The sequence below is a fragment of the Cydia splendana genome, chromosome 18 (genome assembly GCF_910591565.1).
Source record: "Cydia splendana chromosome 18, ilCydSple1.2, whole genome shotgun sequence".
NCBI lineage: Eukaryota > Metazoa > Arthropoda > Insecta > Lepidoptera > Tortricidae > Cydia > Cydia splendana.
In genome coordinates this window covers 2,663,520-2,676,249 of record NC_085977.1, presented here as the reverse complement: position 1 = coordinate 2,676,249, position 12,730 = coordinate 2,663,520, and positions in this window count along the sequence as shown.

Sequence of the window (12,730 nt, the reverse complement as noted above, 5' to 3'; positions counted from 1 at the left end):
TAGATGGTGCGTACATATAAAAAGAAGAGGTATCAGGGGGAATAGTCGGGAGAAAACATGACTACAGAGGTTTTAACGAAACCGCTGTCCCTACGTAGAGTCTTTTGTTACCAACAACAAATTTTCTCATATGGGGTGAATATCGGATATGTGTGATTTTTCATGTTTTGGTTTGCAAAAGTTTACAGTTTCTGTTTATTTTCATTTAAGTTATTCGATTTTGTTGCTAAATGGCCATTAGCATGTTTTGGATTTATTGTTAAAATATATAGTAGCATATAGGAGTGATATTATGTTGCGCTTTCTGTAGGTGGCGTGATAAAAAATTGAACTAAAAAGGAGGAATAAAAATAATGCTCAAATGCAACATTAAAGATACCTACCAATGATAGTTGATGTCAATTATTTGACCTTTGTGATTCTTAATCATATGATTAACATTGTTAACCATTATTAATTAAGATTTTATGACAGAGTTTTTTTGATCCGTTTTACCCCTTAAAATGGGGCGAATCGGATTTTTTAAGAGGTTTTGTATTTTATTTTTCGTAAATCATATTTAAGTTTGATTTTATGTCTGAACCTTGGATTCTGTTCATTAATAAATAATTTATCCAACTGAATATTAATAAAAACAGTATCACCTTGAAAATTGTATTTATTGACCGTCAAACAAAATATGACCCGATTCGCCTTAGTCTACCCTATTCATATTTTCATAACCCCGAATACACCGTACACGATAGAAACGGTGCAAGATATTAACACGATATTAGTAAATTGCCAAACTATAATGGTATTAATTGAGCGTCTACCATCGCTAAGGATAGTTGTGTTCAAATGAATCCTCCCCCCTCCCCCTCTTAATTAGTGGCAGCATAAGCTGGCCACTTGCCACCAAACTTCTGCAGAGATACGGCACACCGCTCGGATTGTTTGCAGAACAGCTTGCCTAAAGTGCCTTGAGAGTTTTAGAGACTGGTACTTGATTTCGTTGTACCTAAAAACTACTAATGTACAGCCCTCAGATACATCGGAGCGGCCAAGCTGCTCACAAATATCTGAACACGCACTCTGACGCCTTGACGGTAGACCGCAAAACCAGCCAACTATAGGTATAGTCCAGTACTAGAACTATCATACGGTCCACAAGTTCAATCCGTAATTAAGTATCAATACCAATCTTCTTTTTAGTGTTGGTGGGGTTTCTTCTTCCATAAACATTTTGCCTTAAAACTGCGACATTCAAAGAATAATCACGCCAGGGGCCCATTTCTCGAACGATGATTCGACGATTTGATATTAGTCTAATATTATTAGTGGCATACCATTTGACAGTTTTTGGACTTAACCCTTAAACAGGTTGTGTATAGCTGGTCAAGCAAATCTTGACAGTAAAAAAAGGCGCGAAATTCAAATTTTCTATGGGACGAGATCCCTTCGCGCCTACATTTTTCAAATTTGCCGCCTTTTTCTACTGACAAGATCTGCTTGACCAAGTTTATCTATAAGTACCACATAGCAAATGATTTTTTTTTGGCGAGCTGAGTAAATACAACTACCGCAAAATGTCATTGCTGTAGAGTCTATTAAGTGGGTGATATCGGAACGTAAAAAAAATGTCAGGTGTCAAAACAAATTTCTTTGACAATTTAGTTGTCAAGTTCAAATCGACAACAAATGGCAGTTTTAGTACGTTTCTCCCACTGTATAAGTTCGCTACGCCGAAAAAAAGTACTGTAAGTATTTTGTTTTGTATTTTTATGGTAGATTATTAGATAATGTATGTGTAGTAAGTAGTAAGTCATAACTTACCTTAGTTATTGTTTTCTGATAAAATATTCGATCTAAAAGTTTGTGGTTCGTATGAAGTATGAACCCTCTGCCCGACTGGGGCACGTTCGAGTGGTTTATAAGTGGCCTCTGCCCTGCAGGGAGTTTACATGACATTTAAGGGTAAGATTCATTTCATTACTATGAATGAACTCTCATAGTACAAAAGTAATATATTTTCCTTTGGTTTTTAAATTAAATATTTATTCAACGGTCAATCTTACGAGCCACGACGTCCATGCGAGCCAAGAAAGTGCTGGCAGTTAGTGCATTTTGTGACGCAAGTGTAAATGTGATGTCACATGACTTACCCTTAAAACTACTCTGTATGGCTAACAAGGTAGTGGCCATATAAGGACCACGTAGCACCATTGGTAACGAGCAGTGGGCATATAAAAACCACCGGGTTTTTTTTATTGAATTAGGGGTAATAAAAAAAAATCAAGAAATTACTTTTCTTTTTAAGCTATTACCTACCCGAATCAGTAAACAAAAGTAAAAAATGCGTCAGGCCTGTTTAAGGGTTAATAACATACTGTTCGAGAAATGGGCCCCTGAACGAAGATATTCGAGTCAATATCGGACTATATAGTTTGTGTAAGTAAGAAGTCAATTTTGACAGCTATTTATTTATTTATTTATTTGAAAACATAATATACAGCATTACAGTCGAGACCAAATCACTCTACACATCAGATTACAGAATACATAATGTATTTACACAATTTAGGAAAATCAGATCACAAATATCACAATCAACTTTCGTCCATCATCTCACAGTACCGCAGACACATCTGACACACAACCATCCATCGACTTGCAAACATATCACATTCTGGTGCCCATGACAGAAGCGAGTTCAACAGCCTTAGAGCCCGCACAGCTGGTGAGTTTTTATGAGCTACAGTGCGTGTAGTTGGTACTGCCAAAAGGTTGTGAATTCGCGGTCTAAGGAGATTTTTGGGCACAAATGGAACAGCGAGTCTAACAACTCTTCCTATCAGCTCAGGACAGTCTGTATCGCCACGTAAAATTCCGCATGCTGTCACTAGGAGATTGTTATTCCGCCTTACTGCTAAGGAGTTAAAACCTAGGGATCCTAATAAGCACTTGGTCGGATATAAAAATGGATAATAAGTGTACAACTTTTTATATAAGAACCTAAGGAATGTTTTTTGTACTTTTTCTACGAGAAGGGCGTATGTGCTTTCAGCTGGGTTCCAAACAATACTTGCCGTTTCAAGCTTACTTCTCACAAGAGCCGTGTAGAGCAGTTTGATAGCTCTAGGATCATTAAATTCGCGCGCATTTCTGATAACGAAACCAAGTCGCTTATAACAATCGGCAGCTAATCCTTTTATGTGTTCATGAAAGGTAAGAGAGACATCAAAGGTAACACCCAGGTCTTTGACAGTTGTTACGCGGGCTATGACTTCTGATCCAAGTACATACTGTGCAATTAAAGGCTTTGGGGAGCGAGTGAAGGACATCGCACAACATTTGGATACGTTGAATTGCAGTTTATTCGAAATACTCCATTGCAAAACCGCATTGATGTCTCTTTGCATCGCATCACAATCCGCCATTTGTTTGACACCATGCATGAGCTTTAAGTCGTCTGCGTACAAAAGGCACGTAGTATTCTGTTTCAAACCTGACTCGAGATCATTGATCATGATGCCAAATAGCAGAGGGCCAAGAATAGATCCTTGACTGACTCCGGATTGCGTAGAGTACGTGGATGAAACAAAACAACCATGTTTTACGAATTGTTGCCTGCCGCGCATGTAACTGGCAAACAATTTTAACAATCGAGGTGAAAAACCAATGGCACACAACTTTCCAAGTAAAATGTCATTATCGACTTGATCAAAGGCTTTCTTGAAGTCAAAATAGAGGACATCAACCTGTGTCCCTCTATCTAAGTGTTCTGAAATTATGTTGGCTATGAATTGACCCTTATATTTACGAAGCTAAAACCTACCGTTTAAAGGATAGCCTAAGTGTTATACAATTTATACATCCCTGGCCCTCTGACTGGATACACTCCTCTATATTTACCCTACATAAAAAGGGACCGGTACGCGACTGCAACAACTATCGTAGAAGAGCATTAATTTCTCATGCCAGTAAAATTCTCCTTCACGTCATTAATGCAAGGCTAAGATCATATCTTGACTGGCAAATACCGCAAGAACAAGAAAGTTTCGTTAACGGGAAAGGGACTCGCGAGCAAATTCTAAACCTTCGGCTCATAATAGAAAAATGCTATGAATTCAACATCCCAATGTACATGTGCTTTGTCGACTATCAGAAAGCTTTCGACTGCGTAAGGTGGAAAAAACTGTGGGAGATACTAGCTGAACTTGGAGTCCCAAACCACCTTATAGCCCTACTGCAAAGTCTCCATGGTTCTGGTTATGGGACGGTGACCATTGGAGGCGATTTCCAGAAGGGGGTACGACAGGGATGCATTATATCTCCCATACTATTTAATATATATGGGGAGTATATAATGCGACACATCCTTGAAGGTTGGGAAGGCGATGTGAAAGTCGGAGGAAAACTTATTTCAAACCTTCGCTACACAGACTACACCGCCCTCCTTGCATCGTTCGAAATGGAAATGGCGGAAATTCTCAAACGGCTTGAAGAAACCAGCCGCAGAATGGGGCTCGAGATAAATGCAAGAAAGACGAAACTGATGATAGTGGACCGTTTTGGTGTTGAGCAGCGTACAGATTACAGATGCACTAAACGTTTTCGAAACCGTGGATCATTTTCAGTAGCTCGGTGATCACGAATAAAGGGACCTGTGGACCGGAGATACGCAGACGTATCGGCATGGCTAAGACAGCAATGACCCAACTCGGCAAAATATGGAGAGACAGGAACATTTCGAACCGCACCAAAATACATCCCGTCCGCACACTTGTCTTCTCCATATTTCTCTATGGGGCCGAAATGTGGTGCTGGCGCCGTATGTTAAGGATTCCGTGGACGGCCCACCGCACAAACGCCTCGGTCCTCAAAGAACTCCGAATGGAGAACACCCAACGTCTGTCCTCTATATGTCTACACCGTGTTGTTACCTACTTTGGCCATATCGCACGAAGAGGGGCCAACAATTTAGAAAAACTAGTGGTGACGGGAAAGGTCGAGGGTAAAAGACCTAGAGGACGAAGTCCAAAGAGATGGTCGGACCATATCTCCGAACAGCTGGAGCTACCTGTTACCACCGCCCTCCATCAAGCCACAGACCGAAACAGTTGGAGGCAATTCATAAAGCGCAAGTGGAGTCACGATCCTCAGCAATGTGGGAGCGATTAAAAAGAGAAGAGAAGTGTTATACATATAAGGGTCAATTCATAGCTTTGTCAAAATTGACTTCTTACTTACTCCGACAATTGTGGTTTTACCTTGTTATAAGATAAATAAGAGCGTGTATCTGTTTTCTCAAACGTGCGTGGAAATATATGAATACATTGCGTTATATCAAGGTGCGACAGCAATGAGTTTTCGTTGAACATTGTTGACCTGGGCTGGAAAAATGACTATAAGAGCCGGTGTCACGTGCCGCGCCTTACATTGAACTTTTAGGTTATTATTATGGCTGTATTGATGATTAATGAAACACATTATTTATTACTTAACAAACACTTTAATAATATAACAATAATTTATCAAAATAACACAATCAATCTATCTTCCGGCGTGCTGTCGATATAAAACTAATGTTAAGTTGGATAGTGTCACAATATTTCAGTATAATTGAAATCTGTTATTCAGTATTCAGTATATATGAACGCGCAAAGGGAGTAGGTAATAGTATCATACATCAAAACTAGCCAATATTTTTAAAAATATGAATGTGACGAAAAGACTGAACACAATACATTTTAACTGATCATAACTATAATAATCATACCAATGATTATATTCGGATAATAAGGTGTATTCGGGTATTTCCGAAAGAAAAAACACTAAGAAAGTGACGGATAATTCCAATTACGATTGAAAATGAGTAATTTATGAATTGCGGGATTAAGTACCCAATTTCCGAAAATACACCTTATAGAATTTTTAGGATTTAGCATTAAATGGCAAACAAAACTTCAGGCCAAACATCACTTCCAAAAAAAGGATGACTCCGTTAGAACGGTCTGGGTCCGGGCCGAGGCTTCAGACACTTCTTTTTCTATGACCGGTGATCACGCGATGATTTCTATAGAAAACTGAAGTGTAGGATGCCTCGGCCCGGACCCAGACCGTTCTATCGTGAGTCATCCTAAATGGCGATAGTGGGTGCTATTTGACCTTGTGTGATTCTCATGTCTCAATTATTGAATCTACTAGCTTTTGCCCGCTACTTCGTCTGCGTGGAATTAGTGACAGCATCTAGAGTAGGTATAGCGCCTGGATAATGCTAATAGCAATCATTCAATTCGCGCATTGCTTACTTCAATTATTAGGCAATTAACTCTTTCAATTCCACCCCCCTTTGCACTCTCTTCAGGGATGATTTCCGATAAAAACTATCTTATGTCCTTCCCCGGGACTCAAACTATCTCTATACCAAATTTCAACTAAATCGGTTCAGCAGCTTAAGCGTGAAGAGGTAACAGACAGATAGGCACACTTTTGCCTTTATAATATTAGTATGGATTGTTCAAAATCATAATAATGCTGTTTTATAAAAAGTACCTGATTTGACTGGTAATGTTAAGCGTTTTCTCTCTGGTTATATATCAAATTTCTAATTATTAAAACCACGCGACTAAATAGTTTAGTACTGAAAAACTGTGACACTAATCTATATACAAAATAAATACTATAATGACTACTAAACCTATTATAATAATTAACAAATACATAGAGCTTTGGATGAGTACGAGTACATTAGAAAATAAATTTATTACATAAACCATTTAGTTAAAGCATAGGCCCGAAACTGTAGAGTTTGAATAGGAACCACAAGATTTAAAATAAATGTATGTACGAGTAGGTACCTATTTTATTCTAAGAGAAACGTACAATTATAATATTGTTTGAGAATTGCTGTTACAAGCACGTTAATATGAATAATGTGAAAACTTTTCAAAAGTAACTCAAATAAAAAAAATGCAAATTAGTTTAACCCAACCTAACAAATGTTTTATTAAAGAATTATTAAATAATATTATTTTATTTCTAAACCCACGATTTTTTTTTTAATGGGGTAGATAATTAGTATTTTTTTAATATGGTTTGTAACAGCAACTTTTCACACAACATTGTATAGATTTAAAGAGTTTAAGACATCTACCTTATAATAGAAATACTCTTTAGTATTTTCAGAAGATTTTCGACAACACATATTTTCTGGCAATTATTATTACTTACTATACTACATTTAGTTAAATATACATGGCATTATCTTCCATTTTTAATATCCTACATAAAGCTTATTGATTCTCTTTTTCCATATTTTTTTTTTACTTTTGATGCTAAATAAATTATGATCACGCCTTTGTTGTTAAGGCTAGTACACAGTCATTTGCAAATTTTTACCAAAAATTTTCAAAAATATTGTAAATGACAGCGACTGCAACCAACCGTTTGACGGGTGTAACAAGTATTTTTTTTTAATGGTAGTATAAACATTTTCATATTGCAATCAAACCGTACCTGCCAATATTTCATTATTTTAAACACTCATAAAATCTTTTAAACAAAATACATGCTTTAATCAGCTGAACATAATTCGTTGTATTTGTACATGAGTAAAATATTAGTTTTTGAACTTTGAAATAATTAAATTCATATATATTTGAGGGTGAGTAAGTAAATATAAAAATATTATGCCTAACAACGGACGGTAATTAAATATTTTGTTGTATTGAAATACGTATCACGTTTTCAGAAATCATCGCAAAATATAAATAATAAATTAATTATTTTTGTTTTTTGGTGTTATTTTTCTTGAGTAAGCCATATCATGCACATTTGGAACTATATCTCTATTTACACTATCAGTTCGTAATATCTACATTCGAATTTGCGTACGATAACTTTACAATAATACACAGAAATCTAAACATTCACGACAATTAGATAGATAGGTTTATCGATTAGAATAATTATTTTTAAGTTCTTCATCAATTCGGAATTATTACTCGATAATTTTTTAAGGCAAAAAAATTCAAAGTCTATCATCAGTTTGTTATAGAGAAAAACTAATAAATAAGTGGTTCGGTGTCTAATTAAATAATTAGTCACCGAACAAAAATTCAAATCGATAAACCCGATATAGAGCTTAGAAAATCCAAAACGTATGTAACTTACAAAGACATTGTAGCCTGAATCGCAATATCTATTGAGCAATTTTTTTAGTAATTTTCCAGGATTTATGTAAATATAAATTTGATTCAATGGCCTCGTGCAAAGATTTATCTTGCACGAGTTATCATAATCTACTAGGTTAAAATTATTATTAGGTACGCCAATTTTGCTATGGAGATTTTTTTTACTTAATTTATTCAAAGTCGTCAACTTTGATCGCTATTCCATTTCTTATTATGATAATGCAAATGATTTTAAGTAGAGAGGCGTTTCTCGTGGCGTAGTCACGTATTTAATAAGAAAATGCGAACGTTATTCGGAATAGTAATAAGCGAGTAAGTGAAGTTTGATTCCATTTAAGATTATTTAGGTCTAGGGAAAGATTAAATCGATAGCTTTAAAATCCTCGAATAGCATTTATGATAGTCTAAAATTTAAAATTAAATCGTTATAAAATTTCTATATTTCCAAGCATAATTCTACATATTGAAAATTTAGAAAATCTAAAAATTTCACTGAGAGCAGCATAGAAAAATCCTAATTTAAATAAATTCGAAATTAATTTGGTCCGAATTCAGGCAGAAAATTGTTACATTTTAAGTCAGAAAGAGTAAGAGTAGGTTGAAATTACTATAAGTGTGAGTAGATGCTACTTTGACTGAAAATTGATGGAATATTCACATTTTCGCACGCAAATTAATAAGATATTTTGAAGAATACAAGAAGCACATGACGGAAAAACAATTTAATTTTCATTCAAATTCACACTTCACTAAATATTCGTCAAGTTTCCAATTCCTCGTAACACTGTAAAGTACTTACTCTACATGCATGATTTTTTATTAACACATGCCTGCTGCTGTCATCTAAGTAGAACATATTACAATTTATTTAGCTATTCCTAAAAAGATTTCGACAAAACAAAATTACTTTTCCTTTTTTCCAACCTATTCATATCGTTCACATTATCAATCTGGATTTGATTTGGTTTTGAAAAAAGTAATTCGTAAGAAAATTTCATAGACGTTTATGAAAAATTGCAAAATTCGAAATGTTTAAGATTCTAAGTAAGAAATATAAAACGAAAATAAAACAAATAATTATAAAATTGCTTATTTGCTAAATTAATTACTTAAGTAAGACAAAAACTAACCTAAAGCTACTCATAAAAATGGCAGTATATCTAAGGAAAAATAATAGATGGTGCCAACGAGTAAACAAATATGCGTAAGCACCTTAAATCTAGTTTCAACAAAAAACAATACAGGCAAATTGTCATTTTTAATGTCTACCTCGATTAACGAAATGTGTTATTAAAAACGCGTGTGCACGGAGCGGGCGAGCGGGTTAATGAAAAATAGTATGAGCGCCTGAGCACCGCTAACTGACGCGGGCTCGCGCGGCGGATTTTTACCTAAAATGTAACCCGCGCTTGTGCGCTGGCTCCGTGCACCTCCTTTTGCATCAAATTCTTTTTTACATCAGTTTATATAGTATGTTTACTATTTAACCTGCTGACTCTTGGCTTAAAAACTAATAATAATTGCATACTGCTATATACATTTGCAACTCACGTGTTTTCCTGATAATTCTAGATATTTGACCGATTATTCTGATTATGAACAAAATTATTTCATAGTCAAAATAACCAATCCTCTTTTTCACGGTACGCTATTGAACACTTGTTACTTGAACATAATTATTTATGCCTACTTAATTTATTTACAGAACACTAATTAAAATTAAATAACTAACGATGCTGAGTTGGCATTATCTACAATAAACTTTCTAAAAAATAAGTCGCGGCTCCTTATTTTTTTATAAATGTTTGCTTGTAATCTTAAACAACTCTTAAGAATCTTAAACTGCAAAAAACCAGTAAGATTAGATATATGTGTTTTTCATCGAAAATGTAAATCGAGCTTTTAACATCTGATCTTGGCTTAATTTGACTTTACTTGATAATGATAACGAGTACTTAGTGCCATAAAACAAACTTTTCTTCAATGTTCTTCTCTTCCACCTTTTTTTTTTTAGCAACATACATATTGTCAAATACCTTCAGGTTAATAAGAGTTATTCACTATTACAAACTAAATCATAACTAATGTGAAAAATAATTATTCGTAGGTATTTATATGAATAGCAATTTATGTAATATATGTCGTATTTGCATAGATGTTTTAAATTTGTAGGCCATTATGGCACATTATTGTATTTAGATGTTAATTACCATTTATTTAAACTTATTTATAATAATAAAACGATTATTTATTCAAGAGATCACAACATCTAGTTGTAATTAGGAGAGATAAGTGAGTAATAATTTGAACTTTTATTCTATGTTGAATATTGTTATTATATTAACACCATTTATAAAAACTGAGATAATAAAGTTAATTAAACGGGAATCCAATAAAAAAAAGATTTATTCAACAATTCGATATATTACAAAGTAAAGTATTACCTAAGTTAGGTCATGTAAGAGATACATAGTTTATTTTGCTGCGGGCAAGAGGCAGTGATCGATTGAAGATAAACCGTATTAGGATTCCCTACGAGCGTTTCTTTTGTCCTAATGTTTCTCTTACCCCATCTAACCTTAAATAAATAAATAGGTTTACATTAAATTATGCCAATATGGAATCATCATATGCTATTACATATTTATTAATTACTTATTTTACTTGTTTTCTGAGTTTTCTTGTGACCAGTTTAGAAATTTTAAATAGAGGAAAATATTTAGGACAGAGAAATTTTGAAAAATTTGAGAGGATTTTAGTACTCATTTTTCCGTCATTAAGTTCCTTTGCAGGTTTTTAACACAGTTTGTTTTAAATTCATTAATGAATTGTCTCACACGCATACAACGTGTTGTAATTTTTCAGTTTGATAGATTTGAAGGTGCTCGTCAAAATTCATTACTTGTTAAATTAAGTTTTAAACATCTTTAGTAGCAGTTAATGTCGCAAGCCTTGAAAAAGTCAGCAAAGCGCGTTGTCAGAAAAACAATAGGTTATGTAGATATGTCACTCACACATTAAACTGGAGGGCAATTGGAATTTATATTTTAACGTCAAAATGATGCACTTTTGATATCTTTCACCCGTGCGTCTCGCTCGCATCAATACATATATGAACAAGTACAAGCGAAATGTACGCGTAATAGAATTGGCCTCCGTATCGCTAAAAGTCATAAAATATATTCGTCATCTTTGATTAGATCGTTAGCGTATACAATTTGAAAGGGCTTTTTGCTTTCATATACACTAATGGACAAATTTCGAGGAATGCAAAAAAAAGTTTAATTATTAATTTTGAAATTACTTTAGGTGCTGTAATCCAGTAACCAAGCCTATTTTTTGGGTTCCTCTAAATTTGTCCAAGAGTATATTAAATCACCCTTTTAATGACAATAATTTACTTTAAATATTATTTTAATAACGACAAGACTCACAGAGCTGTGATGCAAACTGACAGCATTGAGCACCTACATATGAAAACAATAGTTCAAAATATTAGGTATCCCCAGTGTGTACATAAAGAGCATTATACGTATGCAGCTACTGAAGTTAAATAATTAATCAATAATGCATCAAGCATATTAGTAAAATAAAATTCATAAATTTCCCTTTAATGTCAAACTCGCAATACCAACAATATTCTGCCAAAAACAGTTAGTACTTAAAATTAAAATCCTGGTATGATGTCATATGCCTCTAAGCTAGACATGGTAAGGTAAATGAGCCAGAGAGAGAAGAAGAAGATGGATGTGCATATCTTGATGCCGCGTGGACCCCCGAGTTCTCCTCCGATGGACTTCCGTCTCCTGAGGACCAGGACCAGGACCGCAAGAGCCGCTTCAGAGCAGAACATGGTGACGCTGAAGGCGAGGCTGAGGGAGAAAAGAAGGATAAGTATCTTGATTAGGCTTATCAGGGGCATCCCAGGAAAGAGTCGGGAACGTGACGCATTTTTTTTAACGGGGCGTTTTTTAGCATACATTTTTAAGTCATAATGTATCGTTTGTCATATTAAAATCCTAAACCGTTAACTTTCAGGATTTTCATAAGGTTATCCTATAGATAGGTGAGGTTATTTAGGTTAGGTTTTGTGGATGACGGCCTCCTTTGATATCGATATACTTTTTATACCTTTTTCTATATTTTACTCTCTTTACTGTCACTAATGTCATTCGGAAAAATTACACCTATATTTTGCAAGATTTCCTCGTTTTTATTGCGAATCAAGCTCACGACCTTTTCATTGGTCTTCGAGCCGGTCCTAGTGTTATGTTTGAACCGCGCACTAAGTAAGTTTCGAGCCACGAGATGTTTCGCACTCCCATAAGAACAAGAAGTCTAACACGCGCAGAGCGCGATGCAAAACCTGAGGTAATAAGAATGTCCAAGTCTTCGCCCTCGCACTCAACGACTATTCGACCAGCAGACACGACGTTCGTTGCTGGCAGCAGCCACATGGAAACCTCAGCGCACACCGACGTGCCGCACCCGCTGCCAGCGCACAGCATGGTATCTAAATCCTCGTCTGCCATACGGAAAAGGTTAGAATATGA